This window comes from Lissotriton vulgaris, chromosome 1_2 (genome assembly GCF_964263255.1).
Source record: "Lissotriton vulgaris chromosome 1_2, aLisVul1.2, whole genome shotgun sequence".
Classification (NCBI taxonomy): domain Eukaryota; kingdom Metazoa; phylum Chordata; class Amphibia; order Caudata; family Salamandridae; genus Lissotriton; species Lissotriton vulgaris.
The window spans coordinates 228,565,076-228,579,158 of NC_141686.1; the positions used below are offsets into that span (position 1 = coordinate 228,565,076).

General features: G+C 38.5%; 23 non-coding genes across 23 annotated transcripts; all 23 read right to left on the reverse strand.

Annotated features, from left to right (window-relative positions):
• Window positions 1-714: 714 nt before the first annotated feature.
• TRNAR-UCU (transfer RNA arginine (anticodon UCU)) lies at window positions 715-805 on the reverse strand. Its single transcript is given in 2 exon segments — window positions 715-750; window positions 769-805. It is a non-coding gene; the product is annotated as a tRNA-Arg (tRNA).
• Window positions 806-1,144: 339 nt separating this feature from the next.
• On the reverse strand, window positions 1,145-1,217 carry TRNAK-UUU (transfer RNA lysine (anticodon UUU)). Its single transcript has one exon. It is a non-coding gene; the product is annotated as a tRNA-Lys (tRNA).
• An 857-nt stretch (window positions 1,218-2,074) lies between these two features.
• Window positions 2,075-2,147, reverse strand: TRNAK-UUU (transfer RNA lysine (anticodon UUU)). The gene has a single exon. It is a non-coding gene; the product is annotated as a tRNA-Lys (tRNA).
• A 295-nt stretch (window positions 2,148-2,442) lies between these two features.
• TRNAR-UCU (transfer RNA arginine (anticodon UCU)) lies at window positions 2,443-2,533 on the reverse strand. Its single transcript is given in 2 exon segments — window positions 2,443-2,478; window positions 2,497-2,533. It is a non-coding gene; the product is annotated as a tRNA-Arg (tRNA).
• A 339-nt stretch (window positions 2,534-2,872) lies between these two features.
• TRNAK-UUU (transfer RNA lysine (anticodon UUU)) lies at window positions 2,873-2,945 on the reverse strand. Its single transcript has one exon. It is a non-coding gene; the product is annotated as a tRNA-Lys (tRNA).
• An 857-nt stretch (window positions 2,946-3,802) lies between these two features.
• TRNAK-UUU (transfer RNA lysine (anticodon UUU)) lies at window positions 3,803-3,875 on the reverse strand. The gene has a single exon. It is a non-coding gene; the product is annotated as a tRNA-Lys (tRNA).
• A 295-nt stretch (window positions 3,876-4,170) lies between these two features.
• TRNAR-UCU (transfer RNA arginine (anticodon UCU)) lies at window positions 4,171-4,261 on the reverse strand. The gene is given in 2 exon segments: window positions 4,171-4,206; window positions 4,225-4,261. It is a non-coding gene; the product is annotated as a tRNA-Arg (tRNA).
• A 339-nt stretch (window positions 4,262-4,600) lies between these two features.
• Window positions 4,601-4,673, reverse strand: TRNAK-UUU (transfer RNA lysine (anticodon UUU)). Its single transcript has one exon. It is a non-coding gene; the product is annotated as a tRNA-Lys (tRNA).
• Window positions 4,674-5,530: 857 nt separating this feature from the next.
• On the reverse strand, window positions 5,531-5,603 carry TRNAK-UUU (transfer RNA lysine (anticodon UUU)). The gene has a single exon. It is a non-coding gene; the product is annotated as a tRNA-Lys (tRNA).
• A 295-nt stretch (window positions 5,604-5,898) lies between these two features.
• On the reverse strand, window positions 5,899-5,989 carry TRNAR-UCU (transfer RNA arginine (anticodon UCU)). Its single transcript is given in 2 exon segments — window positions 5,899-5,934; window positions 5,953-5,989. It is a non-coding gene; the product is annotated as a tRNA-Arg (tRNA).
• A 339-nt stretch (window positions 5,990-6,328) lies between these two features.
• TRNAK-UUU (transfer RNA lysine (anticodon UUU)) lies at window positions 6,329-6,401 on the reverse strand. The gene has a single exon. It is a non-coding gene; the product is annotated as a tRNA-Lys (tRNA).
• An 857-nt stretch (window positions 6,402-7,258) lies between these two features.
• Window positions 7,259-7,331, reverse strand: TRNAK-UUU (transfer RNA lysine (anticodon UUU)). The gene has a single exon. It is a non-coding gene; the product is annotated as a tRNA-Lys (tRNA).
• A 295-nt stretch (window positions 7,332-7,626) lies between these two features.
• On the reverse strand, window positions 7,627-7,717 carry TRNAR-UCU (transfer RNA arginine (anticodon UCU)). Its single transcript is given in 2 exon segments — window positions 7,627-7,662; window positions 7,681-7,717. It is a non-coding gene; the product is annotated as a tRNA-Arg (tRNA).
• Window positions 7,718-8,056: 339 nt separating this feature from the next.
• On the reverse strand, window positions 8,057-8,129 carry TRNAK-UUU (transfer RNA lysine (anticodon UUU)). The gene has a single exon. It is a non-coding gene; the product is annotated as a tRNA-Lys (tRNA).
• An 859-nt stretch (window positions 8,130-8,988) lies between these two features.
• Window positions 8,989-9,061, reverse strand: TRNAK-UUU (transfer RNA lysine (anticodon UUU)). Its single transcript has one exon. It is a non-coding gene; the product is annotated as a tRNA-Lys (tRNA).
• A 295-nt stretch (window positions 9,062-9,356) lies between these two features.
• TRNAR-UCU (transfer RNA arginine (anticodon UCU)) lies at window positions 9,357-9,447 on the reverse strand. The gene is given in 2 exon segments: window positions 9,357-9,392; window positions 9,411-9,447. It is a non-coding gene; the product is annotated as a tRNA-Arg (tRNA).
• Window positions 9,448-9,786: 339 nt separating this feature from the next.
• On the reverse strand, window positions 9,787-9,859 carry TRNAK-UUU (transfer RNA lysine (anticodon UUU)). The gene has a single exon. It is a non-coding gene; the product is annotated as a tRNA-Lys (tRNA).
• Window positions 9,860-10,749: 890 nt separating this feature from the next.
• Window positions 10,750-10,840, reverse strand: TRNAR-UCU (transfer RNA arginine (anticodon UCU)). The gene is given in 2 exon segments: window positions 10,750-10,785; window positions 10,804-10,840. It is a non-coding gene; the product is annotated as a tRNA-Arg (tRNA).
• Window positions 10,841-11,179: 339 nt separating this feature from the next.
• Window positions 11,180-11,252, reverse strand: TRNAK-UUU (transfer RNA lysine (anticodon UUU)). The gene has a single exon. It is a non-coding gene; the product is annotated as a tRNA-Lys (tRNA).
• Window positions 11,253-12,109: 857 nt separating this feature from the next.
• On the reverse strand, window positions 12,110-12,182 carry TRNAK-UUU (transfer RNA lysine (anticodon UUU)). The gene has a single exon. It is a non-coding gene; the product is annotated as a tRNA-Lys (tRNA).
• Window positions 12,183-12,477: 295 nt separating this feature from the next.
• On the reverse strand, window positions 12,478-12,568 carry TRNAR-UCU (transfer RNA arginine (anticodon UCU)). Its single transcript is given in 2 exon segments — window positions 12,478-12,513; window positions 12,532-12,568. It is a non-coding gene; the product is annotated as a tRNA-Arg (tRNA).
• A 339-nt stretch (window positions 12,569-12,907) lies between these two features.
• Window positions 12,908-12,980, reverse strand: TRNAK-UUU (transfer RNA lysine (anticodon UUU)). The gene has a single exon. It is a non-coding gene; the product is annotated as a tRNA-Lys (tRNA).
• An 857-nt stretch (window positions 12,981-13,837) lies between these two features.
• On the reverse strand, window positions 13,838-13,910 carry TRNAK-UUU (transfer RNA lysine (anticodon UUU)). Its single transcript has one exon. It is a non-coding gene; the product is annotated as a tRNA-Lys (tRNA).
• Window positions 13,911-14,083: the final 173 nt, after the last annotated feature.

Consider the following 14,083-nt stretch of genomic DNA (forward strand, 5'->3'; position numbering starts at 1 on the left):
TTTGTACTATCTCATTTTCGGATGACATAGAAATCACGTGTTTAAAATGACACTGTGAAATTAATAAAGGGCCAAATACTATTACTAACTCCTAAATTACATTTTCAGCAGTATCATTGGGAATTTCCTCTTGGGCATAGACTATGCAACATTTTCAAAGCAAACAGTCTCTGTTTAAGTAGACTTTCTTTCACTGCCATTTTGGTAAATGTTTCTGGTGATGGAGAAGCAGGATTGCTGGTTACTGTTTCAATTAGTTATAAAATAGAGGAGGGATAAAATTGACCCAGTTGGTGTTCGAACCCTTAGCGTTTGAATGCTTTTGCTACATTCGCCTAGGACTCCAAGCCGCAATCCATTGCACCAGAGATCCGACCTGATTCAACAAGGTGATCAGAGATTCACAAATAAAAAGATGACCTATAAGTTGTTGACCAACTTTATCAAATTAATCGGACACTAGCTTACATTTTGAACATTGAATTGGATAAAAGATAATCAACATGTCAAACTACATGATACAGTTTGGGTAAGTCTTCTTAACCCTTGTCAAAGAAAGTAGAGCACAGCACAGCACAGCTCACCCGTAGCTGATGACGGAACCGTTCTGTCATCAGCACGCAAGGGGTTAAGATGGTTGCCGGTATTAGTACTAAATACAGAGAATATAATAATGAATTGGTACTTGGGATAACAGGATAACAGGGATAAAACTGACTCTGGTGGGATTCGAACCAACAACCTTTGAATATCTTTTTTACATTCACCTAGAAGTCCAATGCGCTATCCATTGCGCCACAGAGCCAATCTGCTATAATGAGGTGCAGAGATGTTCTGAAATGAAATAATGAGCTATTAGCTGTTGATCAGCTTTATAAAGTTCATTTGATACTATAACCATGGCTATATTTTGAATATTGAATTGGTGAAATGATATTCACCGTCTCAGACTACATGATACCATTGGTAAATCTACGTACGACTTAAGTTTAGTCAAATGGCACATAATATGTGAGACAGATGTGTATTTCACAACTCCATGAAAGACGTTTTTGCAATTTTAGTAATGGAATATCTTATTTGTCATGCAGGGGTCCACAAAAAGAGCATACAATTAGAGTACTTTTTCTTTAAAGGAAACAACCGCCTGAACAGGGACTTGAACCCTGGACCCTCAGATTAAAAGTCTGATGCTCTACCGACTGAGCTATCCAGGCTCTGCTATACTCTACCTTAAAATCAGCTAAACAAATGTGGACGTACACTGACCTACACTTTGTATATTTATATAATTACATATATTAGCAATCAATATTCTAGAGTTTAATAATGAATTGATATTATAAGCATTTGAAATTTCAGCAGCACACGTAATCCATTATAACTCCGGAAATTTGTACTATCTCATTTTCGGATGACATAGAAATCACGTGTTTAAAATGACACAGTGAAATTAATAAAGGGCCAAATACTATTACTAACTCCTAAATTACATTTTCAGCAGTATCATTGGGAATTTCCTCTTGGGCATAGACTATGCAACATTTTCAAAGCAAACAGTCTCTGTTTAAGTAGACTTTCTTTCACTGCCATTTTGGTAAATGTTTCTGGTGATGGAGAAGCAGGATTGCTGGTTACTGTTTCAATTAGTTATAAAATAGAGGAGGGATAAAATTGACCCAGTTGGTGTTCGAACCCTTAGCGTTTGAATGCTTTTGCTACATTCGCCTAGGACTCCAAGCCGCAATCCATTGCACCAGAGATCCGACCTGATTCAACAAGGTGATCAGAGATTCACAAATAAAAAGATGACCTATAAGTTGTTGACCAACTTTATCAAATTAATCGGACACTAGCTTACATTTTGAACATTGAATTGGATAAAAGATAATCAACATGTCAAACTACATGATACAGTTTGGGTAAGTCTTCTTAACCCTTGTCAAAGAAAGTAGAGCACAGATGGGTATGTAAGGACTCGATCAAGACTTTTTTGAACCATCTGTAATTGGAATTCCCATTCATTGGATCCTGAAAAGAGTATGCAATTGATATACATTTTCTTTAACCAAGCCGCCTGAACAGGGACTTGAACCCTGGGCCCTCAGATTAAAAGTCTGATGCTCTACCGACTGAGCTATCCAGGCTCTGAGGCAGCACCCCACAAAATGACATTATCAACATTAGGAAGTGTCCCAACTATCACTACGTTTTTTAACCCCTTGCGTGCGGGGCGTATTTTCCGCCTGTGCTGACTCCGCCTTGCGCGGGCGGAGTCATGACGGAACGGTTTCGTCATCAGCACAGCTCACCCGTAGCTGATGACGGAACCGTTCTGTCATCAGCACGCAAGGGGTTAAGATGGTTGCCGGTATTAGTACTAAATACAGAGAATATAATAATGAATTGGTACTTGGGATAACAGGATAACAGGGATAAAACTGACTCTGGTGGGATTCGAACCAACAACCTTTGAATATCTTTTTTACATTCACCTAGAAGTCCAATGCGCTATCCATTGCGCCACAGAGCCAATCTGCTATAATGAGGTGCAGAGATGTTCTGAAATGAAATAATGAGCTATTAGCTGTTGATCAGCTTTATAAAGTTCATTTGATACTATAACCATGGCTATATTTTGAATATTGAATTGGTGAAATGATATTCACCGTCTCAGACTACATGATACCATTGGTAAATCTACGTACGACTTAAGTTTAGTCAAATGGCACATAATATGTGAGACAGATGTGTATTTCACAACTCCATGAAAGACGTTTTTGCAATTTTAGTAATGGAATATCTTATTTGTCATGCAGGGGTCCACAAAAAGAGCATACAATTAGAGTACTTTTTCTTTAAAGGAAACAACCGCCTGAACAGGGACTTGAACCCTGGACCCTCAGATTAAAAGTCTGATGCTCTACCGACTGAGCTATCCAGGCTCTGCTATACTCTACCTTAAAATCAGCTAAACAAATGTGGACGTACACTGACCTACACTTTGTATATTTATATAATTACATATATTAGCAATCAATATTCTAGAGTTTAATAATGAATTGATATTATAAGCATTTGAAATTTCAGCAGCACACGTAATCCATTATAACTCCGGAAATTTGTACTATCTCATTTTCGGATGACATAGAAATCACGTGTTTAAAATGACACAGTGAAATTAATAAAGGGCCAAATACTATTACTAACTCCTAAATTACATTTTCAGCAGTATCATTGGGAATTTCCTCTTGGGCATAGACTATGCAACATTTTCAAAGCAAACAGTCTCTGTTTAAGTAGACTTTCTTTCACTGCCATTTTGGTAAATGTTTCTGGTGATGGAGAAGCAGGATTGCTGGTTACTGTTTCAATTAGTTATAAAATAGAGGAGGGATAAAATTGACCCAGTTGGTGTTCGAACCCTTAGCGTTTGAATGCTTTTGCTACATTCGCCTAGGACTCCAAGCCGCAATCCATTGCACCAGAGATCCGACCTGATTCAACAAGGTGATCAGAGATTCACAAATAAAAAGATGACCTATAAGTTGTTGACCAACTTTATCAAATTAATCGGACACTAGCTTACATTTTGAACATTGAATTGGATAAAAGATAATCAACATGTCAAACTACATGATACAGTTTGGGTAAGTCTTCTTAACCCTTGTCAAAGAAAGTAGAGCACAGATGGGTATGTAAGGACTCGATCAAGACTTTTTTGAACCATCTGTAATTGGAATTCCCATTCATTGGATCCTGAAAAGAGTATGCAATTGATATACATTTTCTTTAACCAAGCCGCCTGAACAGGGACTTGAACCCTGGGCCCTCAGATTAAAAGTCTGATGCTCTACCGACTGAGCTATCCAGGCTCTGAGGCAGCACCCCACAAAATGACATTATCAACATTAGGAAGTGTCCCAACTATCACTACGTTTTTTAACCCCTTGCGTGCGGGGCGTATTTTCCGCCTGTGCTGACTCCGCCTTGCGCGGGCGGAGTCATGACGGAACGGTTTCGTCATCAGCACAGCTCACCCGTAGCTGATGACGGAACCGTTCTGTCATCAGCACGCAAGGGGTTAAGATGGTTGCCGGTATTAGTACTAAATACAGAGAATATAATAATGAATTGGTACTTGGGATAACAGGATAACAGGGATAAAACTGACTCTGGTGGGATTCGAACCAACAACCTTTGAATATCTTTTTTACATTCACCTAGAAGTCCAATGCGCTATCCATTGCGCCACAGAGCCAATCTGCTATAATGAGGTGCAGAGATGTTCTGAAATGAAATAATGAGCTATTAGCTGTTGATCAGCTTTATAAAGTTCATTTGATACTATAACCATGGCTATATTTTGAATATTGAATTGGTGAAATGATATTCACCGTCTCAGACTACATGATACCATTGGTAAATCTACGTACGACTTAAGTTTAGTCAAATGGCACATAATATGTGAGACAGATGTGTATTTCACAACTCCATGAAAGACGTTTTTGCAATTTTAGTAATGGAATATCTTATTTGTCATGCAGGGGTCCACAAAAAGAGCATACAATTAGAGTACTTTTTCTTTAAAGGAAACAACCGCCTGAACAGGGACTTGAACCCTGGACCCTCAGATTAAAAGTCTGATGCTCTACCGACTGAGCTATCCAGGCTCTGCTATACTCTACCTTAAAATCAGCTAAACAAATGTGGACGTACACTGACCTACACTTTGTATATTTATATAATTACATATATTAGCAATCAATATTCTAGAGTTTAATAATGAATTGATATTATAAGCATTTGAAATTTCAGCAGCACACGTAATCCATTATAACTCCGGAAATTTGTACTATCTCATTTTCGGATGACATAGAAATCACGTGTTTAAAATGACACAGTGAAATTAATAAAGGGCCAAATACTATTACTAACTCCTAAATTACATTTTCAGCAGTATCATTGGGAATTTCCTCTTGGGCATAGACTATGCAACATTTTCAAAGCAAACAGTCTCTGTTTAAGTAGACTTTCTTTCACTGCCATTTTGGTAAATGTTTCTGGTGATGGAGAAGCAGGATTGCTGGTTACTGTTTCAATTAGTTATAAAATAGAGGAGGGATAAAATTGACCCAGTTGGTGTTCGAACCCTTAGCGTTTGAATGCTTTTGCTACATTCGCCTAGGACTCCAAGCCGCAATCCATTGCACCAGAGATCCGACCTGATTCAACAAGGTGATCAGAGATTCACAAATAAAAAGATGACCTATAAGTTGTTGACCAACTTTATCAAATTAATCGGACACTAGCTTACATTTTGAACATTGAATTGGATAAAAGATAATCAACATGTCAAACTACATGATACAGTTTGGGTAAGTCTTCTTAACCCTTGTCAAAGAAAGTAGAGCACAGATGGGTATGTAAGGACTCGATCAAGACTTTTTTGAACCATCTGTAATTGGAATTCCCATTCATTGGATCCTGAAAAGAGTATGCAATTGATATACATTTTCTTTAACCAAGCCGCCTGAACAGGGACTTGAACCCTGGGCCCTCAGATTAAAAGTCTGATGCTCTACCGACTGAGCTATCCAGGCTCTGAGGCAGCACCCCACAAAATGACATTATCAACATTAGGAAGTGTCCCAACTATCACTACGTTTTTTAACCCCTTGCGTGCGGGGCGTATTTTCCGCCTGTGCTGACTCCGCCTTGCGCGGGCGGAGTCATGACGGAACGGTTTCGTCATCAGCACAGCTCACCCGTAGCTGATGACGGAACCGTTCTGTCATCAGCACGCAAGGGGTTAAGATGGTTGCCGGTATTAGTACTAAATACAGAGAATATAATAATGAATTGGTACCTGGGATAACAGGATAACAGGGATAAAACTGACTCTGGTGGGATTTGAACCCACAACCTTTGAATATCTTTTTTACATTCACCTAGAAGTCGAATGCGCTATCCATTGCGCCACAGAGCCAATCTGCTATAATGAGGTGCAGAGATGTTCTGAAATGAAATAATGAGCTATTAGCTGTTGATCAGCTTTATAAAGTTCATTTGATACTATAACCATGGCTATATTTTGAATATTGAATTGGTGAAATGATATTCACCGTCTCAGACTACATGATACCATTGGTAAATCTACGTACGACTTAAGTTTAGTCAAATGGCACATAATATGTGAGACAGATGTGTATTTCACAACTCCATGTAAGACGTTTTTGCAATTTTAGTAATGGAATATCTTATTCGTCATGCAGGGGTCCACAAAAAGAGCATACAATTAGAGTACTTTTTCTTTAAAGGAAACAACCGCCTGAACAGGGACTTGAACCCTGGACCCTCAGATTAAAAGTCTGATGCTCTACCGACTGAGCTATCCAGGCTCTGCTATACTCTACCTTAAAATCAGCTAAACAAATGTGGACGTACACTGACCTACACTTTGTATATTTATATAATTACATATATTAGCAATCAATATTCTAGAGTTTAATAATGAATTGATATTATAAGCATTTGAAATTTCAGCAGCACACGTAATCCATTATAACTCCGGAAATTTGTACTATCTCATTTTCGGATGACATAGAAATCACGTGTTTAAAATGACACAGTGAAATTAATAAAGGGCCAAATACTATTACTAACTCCTAAATTACATTTTCAGCAGTATCATTGGGAATTTCCTCTTGGGCATAGACTATGCAACATTTTCAAAGCAAACAGTCTCTGTTTAAGTAGACTTTCTTTCACTGCCATTTTGGTAAATGTTTCTGGTGATGGAGAAGCAGGATTGCTGGTTACTGTTTCAATTAGTTATAAAATAGAGGAGGGATAAAATTGACCCAGTTGGTGTTCGAACCCTTAGCGTTTGAATGCTTTTGCTACATTCGCCTAGGACTCCAAGCCGCAATCCATTGCACCAGAGATCCGACCTGATTCAACAAGGTGATCAGAGATTCACAAATAAAAAGATGACCTATAAGTTGTTGACCAACTTTATCAAATTAATCGGACACTAGCTTACATTTTGAACATTGAATTGGATAAAAGATAATCAACATGTCAAACTACATGATACAGTTTGGGTAAGTCTTCTTAACCCTTGTCAAAGAAAGTAGAGCACAGATGGGTATGTAAGGACTCGATCAAGACTTTTTTGAACCATCTGTAATTGGAATTCCCATTCATTGGATCCTGAAAAGAGTATGCAATTGATATACATTTTCTTTAACCAAGCCGCCTGAACAGGGACTTGAACCCTGGGCCCTCAGATTAAAAGTCTGATGCTCTACCGACTGAGCTATCCAGGCTCTGAGGCAGCACCCCACAAAATGACATTATCAACATTAGGAAGTGTCCCAACTATCACTACGTTTTTTAACCCCTTGCGTGCGGGGCGTATTTTCCGCCTGTGCTGACTCCGCCTTGCGCGGGCGGAGTCATGACGGAACGGTTTCGTCATCAGCACAGCTCACCCGTAGCTGATGACGGAACCGTTCTGTCATCAGCACGCAAGGGGTTAAGATGGTTGCCGGTATTAGTACTAAATACAGAGAATATAATAATGAATTGGTACTTGGGATAACAGGATAACAGGGATAAAACTGACTCTGGTGGGATTCGAACCAACAACCTTTGAATATCTTTTTTACATTCACCTAGAAGTCCAATGCGCTATCCATTGCGCCACAGAGCCAATCTGCTATAATGAGGTGCAGAGATGTTCTGAAATGAAATAATGAGCTATTAGCTGTTGATCAGCTTTATAAAGTTCATTTGATACTATAACCATGGCTATATTTTGAATATTGAATTGGTGAAATGATATTCACCGTCTCAGACTACATGATACCATTGGTAAATCTACGTACGACTTAAGTTTAGTCAAATGGCACATAATATGTGAGACAGATGTGTATTTCACAACTCCATGAAAGACGTTTTTGCAATTTTAGTAATGGAATATCTTATTTGTCATGCAGGGGTCCACAAAAAGAGCATACAATTAGAGTACTTTTTCTTTAAAGGAAACAACCGCCTGAACAGGGACTTGAACCCTGGACCCTCAGATTAAAAGTCTGATGCTCTACCGACTGAGCTATCCAGGCTCTGCTATACTCTACCTTAAAATCAGCTAAACAAATGTGGACGTACACTGACCTACACTTTGTATATTTATATAATTACATATATTAGCAATCAATATTCTAGAGTTTAATAATGAATTGATATTATAAGCATTTGAAATTTCAGCAGCACACGTAATCCATTATAACTCCGGAAATTTGTACTATCTCATTTTCGGATGACATAGAAATCACGTGTTTAAAATGACACAGTGAAATTAATAAAGGGCCAAATACTATTACTAACTCCTAAATTACATTTTCAGCAGTATCATTGGGAATTTCCTCTTGGGCATAGACTATGGAACATTTTCAAAGCAAACAGTCTCTGTTTAAGTAGACTTTCTTTCACTGCCATTTTGGTAAATGTTTCTGGTGATGGAGAAGCAGGATTGCTGGTTACTGTTTCAATTAGTTATAAAATAGAGGAGGGATAAAATTGACCCAGTTGGTGTTCGAACCCTTAGCGTTTGAATGCTTTTGCTACATTCGCCTAGGACTCCAAGCCGCAATCCATTGCACCAGAGATCCGACCTGATTCAACAAGGTGATCAGAGATTCACAAATAAAAAGATGACCTATAAGTTGTTGACCAACTTTATCAAATTAATCGGACACTAGCTTACATTTTGAACATTGAATTGGATAAAAGATAATCAACATGTCTCAAACTACATGATACAGTTTGGGTAAGTCTTCTTAACCCTTGTCAAAGAAAGTAGAGCACAGATGGGTATGTAAGGACTCGATCAAGACTTTTTTGAACCATCTGTAATTGGAATTCCCATTCATTGGATCCTGAAAAGAGTATGCAATTGATATACATTTTCTTTAACCAAGCCGCCTGAACAGGGACTTGAACCCTGGGCCCTCAGATTAAAAGTCTGATGCTCTACCGACTGAGCTATCCAGGCTCTGAGGCAGCACCCCACAAAATGACATTATCAACATTAGGAAGTGTCCCAACTATCACTACGTTTTTTAACCCCTTGCGTGCGGGGCGTATTTTCCGCCTGTGCTGACTCCGCCTTGCGCGGGCGGAGTCATGACGGAACGGTTTCGTCATCAGCACAGCTCACCCGTAGCTGATGACGGAACCGTTCTGTCATCAGCACGCAAGGGGTTAAGATGGTTGCCGGTATTAGTACTAAATACAGAGAATATAATAATGAATTGGTACCTGGGATAACAGGATAACAGGGATAAAACTGACTCTGGTGGGATTTGAACCCACAACCTTTGAATATCTTTTTTACATTCACCTAGAAGTCGAATGCGCTATCCATTGCGCCACAGAGCCAATCTGCTATAATGAGGTGCAGAGATGTTCTGAAATGAAATAATGAGCTATTAGCTGTTGATCAGCTTTATAAAGTTCATTTGATACTATAACCATGGCTATATTTTGAATATTGAATTGGTGAAATGATATTCACCGTCTCAGACTACATGATACCATTGGTAAATCTACGTACGACTTAAGTTTAGTCAAATGGCACATAATATGTGAGACAGATGTGTATTTCACAACTCCATGTAAGACGTTTTTGCAATTTTAGTAATGGAATATCTTATTCGTCATGCAGGGGTCCACAAAAAGAGCATACAATTAGAGTACTTTTTCTTTAAAGGAAACAACCGCCTGAACAGGGACTTGAACCCTGGACCCTCAGATTAAAAGTCTGATGCTCTACCGACTGAGCTATCCAGGCTCTGCTATACTCTACCTTAAAATCAGCTAAACAAATGTGGACGTACACTGACCTACACTTTGTATATTTATATAATTACATATATTAGCAATCAATATTCTAGAGTTTAATAATGAATTGATATTATAAGCATTTGAAATTTCAGCAGCACACGTAATCCATTATAACTCCGGAAATTTGTACTATCTCATTTTCGGATGACATAGAAATCACGTGTTTAAAATGACACTGTGAAATTAATAAAGGGCCAAATACTATTACTAACTCCTAAATTACATTTTCAGCAGTATCATTGGGAATTTCCTCTTGGGCATAGACTATGCAACATTTTCAAAGCAAACAGTCTCTGTTTAAGTAGACTTTCTTTCACTGCCATTTTGGTAAATGTTTCTGGTGATGGAGAAGCAGGATTGCTGGTTACTGTTTCAATTAGTTATAAAATAGAGGAGGGATAAAATTGACCCAGTTGGTGTTCGAACCCTTAGCGTTTGAATGCTTTTGCTACATTCGCCTAGGACTCCAAGCCGCAATCCATTGCACCAGAGATCCGACCTGATTCAACAAGGTGATCAGAGATTCACAAATAAAAAGATGACCTATAAGTTGTTGACCAACTTTATCAAATTAATCGGACACTAGCTTACATTTTGAACATTGAATTGGATAAAAGATAATCAACATGTCAAACTACATGATACAGTTTGGGTAAGTCTTCTTAACCCTTGTCAAAGAAAGTAGAGCACAGCACAGCACAGCTCACCCGTAGCTGATGACGGAACCGTTCTGTCATCAGCACGCAAGGGGTTAAGATGGTTGCCGGTATTAGTACTAAATACAGAGAATATAATAATGAATTGGTACTTGGGATAACAGGATAACAGGGATAAAACTGACTCTGGTGGGATTCGAACCAACAACCTTTGAATATCTTTTTTACATTCACCTAGAAGTCCAATGCGCTATCCATTGCGCCACAGAGCCAATCTGCTATAATGAGGTGCAGAGATGTTCTGAAATGAAATAATGAGCTATTAGCTGTTGATCAGCTTTATAAAGTTCATTTGATACTATAACCATGGCTATATTTTGAATATTGAATTGGTGAAATGATATTCACCGTCTCAGACTACATGATACCATTGGTAAATCTACGTACGACTTAAGTTTAGTCAAATGGCACATAATATGTGAGACAGATGTGTATTTCACAACTCCATGAAAGACGTTTTTGCAATTTTAGTAATGGAATATCTTATTTGTCATGCAGGGGTCCACAAAAAGAGCATACAATTAGAGTACTTTTTCTTTAAAGGAAACAACCGCCTGAACAGGGACTTGAACCCTGGACCCTCAGATTAAAAGTCTGATGCTCTACCGACTGAGCTATCCAGGCTCTGCTATACTCTACCTTAAAATCAGCTAAACAAATGTGGACGTACACTGACCTACACTTTGTATATTTATATAATTACATATATTAGCAATCAATATTCTAGAGTTTAATAATGAATTGATATTATAAGCATTTGAAATTTCAGCAGCACACGTAATCCATTATAACTCCGGAAATTTGTACTATCTCATTTTCGGATGACATAGAAATCACGTGTTTAAAATGACACAGTGAAATTAATAAAGGGCCAAATACTATTACTAACTCCTAAATTACATTTTCAGCAGTATCATTGGGAATTTCCTCTTGGGCATAGACTATGCAACATTTTCAAAGCAAACAGTCTCTGTTTAAGTAGACTTTCTTTCACTGCCATTTTGGTAAATGTTTCTGGTGATGGAGAAGCAGGATTGCTGGTTACTGTTTCAATTAGTTATAAAATAGAGGAGGGATAAAATTGACCCAGTTGGTGTTCGAACCCTTAGCGTTTGAATGCTTTTGCTACATTCGCCTAGGACTCCAAGCCGCAATCCATTGCACCAGAGATCCGACCTGATTCAACAAGGTGATCAGAGATTCACAAATAAAAAGATGACCTATAAGTTGTTGACCAACTTTATCAAATTAATCGGACACTAGCTTACATTTTGAACATTGAATTGGATAAAAGATAATCAACATGTCAAACTACATGATACAGTTTGGGTAAGTCTTCTTAACCCTTGTCAAAGAAAGTAGAGCACAGATGGGTATGTAAGGACTCGATCAAGACTTTTTTGAACCATCTGTAATTGGAATTCCCATTCATTGGATCCTGAAAAGAGTATGCAATTGATATACATTTTCTTTAACCAAGCCGCCTGAACAGGGACTTGAACCCTGGGCCCTCAGATTAAAAGTCTGATGCTCTACCGACTGAGCTATCCAGGCTCTGAGGCAGCACCCCACAAAATTACATTATCAACATTAGGAAGTGTCCCAACTATCACTACGTTTTTTAACCCCTTGCGTGCGGGGCGTATTTTCCGCCTGTGCTGACTCCGCCTTGCGCGGGCGGAGTCATGACGGAACGGTTTCGTCATCAGCACAGCTCACCCGTAGCTGATGACGGAACCGTTCTGTCATCAGCACGCAAGGGGTTAAGATGGTTGCCGGTATTAGTACTAAATACAGAGAATATAATAATGAATTGGTACTTGGGATAACAGGATAACAGGGATAAAACTGACTCTGGTGGGATTCGAACCAACAACCTTTGAATATCTTTTTTACATTCACCTAGAAGTCCAATGCGCTATCCATTGCGCCACAGAGCCAATCTGCTATAATGAGGTGCAGAGATGTTCTGAAATGAAATAATGAGCTATTAGCTGTTGATCAGCTTTATAAAGTTCATTTGATACTATAACCATGGCTATATTTTGAATATTGAATTGGTGAAATGATATTCACCGTCTCAGACTACATGATACCATTGGTAAATCTACGTACGACTTAAGTTTAGTCAAATGGCACATAATATGTGAGACAGATGTGTATTTCACAACTCCATGAAAGACGTTTTTGCAATTTTAGTAATGGAATATCTTATTTGTCATGCAGGGGTCCACAAAAAGAGCATACAATTAGAGTACTTTTTCTTTAAAGGAAACAACCGCCTGAACAGGGACTTGAACCCTGGACCCTCAGATTAAAAGTCTGATGCTCTACCGACTGAGCTATCCAGGCTCTGCTATACTCTACCTTAAAATCAGCTAAACAAATGTGGACGTACACTGACCTACACTTTGTATATTTATATAATTACATATATTAGCAATCAATATTCTAGAGTTTAATAATGAATTGATATTATAAGCATTTGAAATTTCAGCAGCACACGTAATCCATTATAACTCCGGAAATTTGTACTATCTCATTTTCGGATGACATAGAAATCACGTGTTTAAAATGACACAGTGAAATTAATAAAGGGCCAAATACTATTACTAACTCCTAAATTACATTTTCAGCAGTATCATTGGGAATTTCCTCTTGGGCATAGACTATGCAACATTTTCAAAGCAAACAGTCTCTGTTTAAGTAGACTTTCTTTCACTGCCATTTTGGTAAATGTTTCTGGTGATGGAGAAGCAGGATTGCTGGTTACTGTTTCAATTAGTTATAAAATAGAGGAGGGATAAAATTGACCCAGTTGGTGTTCGAACCCTTAGCGTTTGAATGCTTTTGCTACATTCGCCTAGGACTCCAAGCCGCAATCCATTGCACCAGAGATCCGACCTGATTCAACAAGGTGATCAGAGATTCACAAATAAAAAGATGACCTATAAGTTGTTGACCAACTTTATCAAATTAATCGGACACTAGCTTACATTTTGAACATTGAATTGGATAAAAGATAATCAACATGTCAAACTACATGATACAGTTTGGGTAAGTCTTCTTAACCCTTGTCAAAGAAAGTAGAGCACAGATGGGTATGTAAGGACTCGATCAAGACTTTTTTGAACCATCTGTAATTGGAATTCCCATTCATTGGATCCTGAAAAGAGTATGCAATTGATATACATTTTCTTTAACCAAGCCGCCTGAACAGGGACTTGAACCCTGGGCCCTCAGATTAAAAGTCTGATGCTCTACCGACTGAGCTATCCAGGCTCTGAGGCAGCACCCCACAAAATGACATTATCAACATTAGGAAGTGTCCCAACTATCACTACGTTTTTTAACCCCTTGCGTGCGGGGCGTATTTTCCGCCTGTGCTGACTCCGCCTTGCGCGGGCGGAGTCATGACGGAACGGTTTCGTCATCAGCACAGCTCACCCGTAGCT